This window comes from Ictalurus furcatus, chromosome 13, assembly GCF_023375685.1.
Source record: "Ictalurus furcatus strain D&B chromosome 13, Billie_1.0, whole genome shotgun sequence".
Classification (NCBI taxonomy): domain Eukaryota; kingdom Metazoa; phylum Chordata; class Actinopteri; order Siluriformes; family Ictaluridae; genus Ictalurus; species Ictalurus furcatus.
The window spans coordinates 27,919,931-27,922,386 of NC_071267.1; the positions used below are offsets into that span (position 1 = coordinate 27,919,931).

The window sequence follows — 2,456 nt, forward strand, 5'->3', positions numbered from 1 at the left end:
TGTTAAGCCCCGCCCACACGATACATTTGTGCCAGAATGTAATCTAATGGAGTTTAGAAAGCTGTTCACAAAGAATGTTGTTTATTTGTTTTTCTTCTTTCTGGTTGTATATTTCTGCTCGTTTCTTGGTTCAGTTCTTTTGGCACCGTAAGTTCCTGCCGTTCATTTCTGGGATTAAGGCACCAGATGTTAAGTTCTTCTTAAACTACAGTTTATGAGCACAAAGTAGCAGATTTAAATGATTACAGTTTATGAATAAAGATCAATATTTATTTACAGTACACATGGCTCACAAAATAATTTAGGCACATTTTTACAGATAAGTCATTCCATCATGAATCTAACAGAAGTCATTTTGTTAGAGAGGAAATGTGAACGGAAGGCTGGTGATGATATAAATGTCGAGAAATAAGATGTAGTGAGGGATGAAACACGCTGGGACGTGCTGTTATACAAAAACTTTTTTTTTTTTTTAAACTTTTTATCCGTTTATAGTTACATTTAATGTTGTGGAGTTAGTACCTGTACAGCACTGTGGCGTAAACGCTAACAAACATGTTTATATCTAAAGTAGACTCCTGAGATTTGTGTTATTTAACCTGAGGGGCAATGGATTGGCTTGGATCTGTGTTTATAACTCACGAACCCACTAAATAACTTAACCATAACTAATTAAACCGCAGATCCTAGCTCCAATACTCCAACATCTGGACTCACAACCTTAACCGCTGAGCTACCGCGGCCGTTTATCATTCTTATTTATTTATCTATTTAACGGTTAAACCCACGGCCTGAGTAAACCACACAGGACACAGCTTCCTATTATTCATGCAGCTCCCCGTTTGCATGATGGTCCCTGGAGATATGTGTTTTCCTTGGACAAGCTCCCATCTTTAAAGCAACAGCAGAGTTTGTGACCCCGGTGGGGGGCGGGGTGGAGGAATCCGAGGGGTCAGACAGCTAAATCGGCCTTTCAGGAAGAGAATGTGCCAGATTAGAGTGTGGCAGTGAGATAGCAAGGAGAGACAACTTCCAGCTGGTGATCAGTTTAACTGATCGCTGTTCAGCATAGACACGATGATGATATTTGTATAAATGATGTCTATAACACGACTTCTCATAAACAGCTGTAATAAAAACATACTTGAAAAAGTTTATTACATTTTTGTCCATTCGTTTTCTGACCATCATATAATCTGGAGCTTATTGCTGTGTTTTCGACCTCCATTCCTGCGAGCTCTAAAGTGGAAAAAAAAACACCAGAGCCTCCATGTTTGTCTAACCTTAAGCTAGCAGCTAACTGTGCTGAGTCATAAACTAATACTTTAATACTACTGTGTAGATAGTGCGGATCGGACACTCCTATATCTAATTGGATGAACATCAAAGAGGAATTTCCCAAAAAGTATAATAATTGAATTCATGATACAGTAAATTTGCTTTAAAAGTATATATATATATATATATATATATATATATATATATATATATATATATATATATATATATTAGTGTGCATATGTATATATATATATGTATGTGTATATGTATATAATAACGTTAGAAAAATGAATGATTTTCTAACAAACCTTTCTCTTGAGACGGTATTTACACCCAAATGAACATTTTAATTCTAACACCATCCAAAGATGAAATTTTGGGTTTTTATTAAGAATGCAGATTTTAAATATCAATTTCTGACAGCTCTGAATACACGAGTTCAGAGATGTTTTACGTTTCTCAAAATGGAAGTTAGCAGTTGATGCTATGTGTAGTTTCAGTCTAATTTTAGCTGTTAAAAGGTTTTTTTAGTTTATTTTTTAGTAATTTATCAACACATCTGAGGTAAATGTTGATATTTCGGACAATTCTGTCTTGTTTCTATCCTTATACTGCTTTTACAATGTCCATAAAAGGACTTCCTGGCTATTTTAGTTTAGTAAAACCGTCAGGATTTCTCAAAACATTGTTAAATATCTTTTATAAACGCTCCTACTGTCCTGCTGGAAATGTCATTCCCATTATGTTGGTTTTTGTCTAACTGGGATGGTTCTTTTAAGGCAGTCCTTATTTTTACATTGCAGAACGATTATTTTTGTAAACATACAGCTTAGAACCTGACGAATTCCCTTTAGCTCTTTGTGCTATCAAGCTAAATCACTAGCCCCTATCTTAAGCTAGCACATGATTCCCATCTGTGTTTCTCAGTTGCCTAGCAACCATGTTCTCTGGACTATTACCACTTGAATAGCGGGTGCATTGTGTGCTCATCCTGTTCACACATGGCATTTCTGTGTATTGTGTTTTCTTGATTAAACGATAAATAAATGAGTTTCCATCAAAGTGTTCTGTGAAAGTATTTCACAGTGAATAAATATTTTAATTCTGACATCGTTCATAGATGAGATTTTTTTTATTAACTATGCAGATTTAATTACATTAAGCTTTGTTTACAT

General features: G+C 35.0%; 1 long non-coding RNA gene across 1 annotated transcript; it reads right to left on the reverse strand.

The window, feature by feature from the left end:
• Positions 1–248: 248 nt before the first annotated feature.
• On the reverse strand, positions 249–2,279 carry LOC128617366 (uncharacterized). Its single transcript, XR_008387555.1, has 3 exons — positions 1,590–2,279; positions 1,162–1,239; positions 249–970 (listed from the first exon to the last, which is right to left on the reverse strand). It is a non-coding gene; the product is annotated as an uncharacterized LOC128617366 (long non-coding RNA).
• Positions 2,280–2,456: the final 177 nt, after the last annotated feature.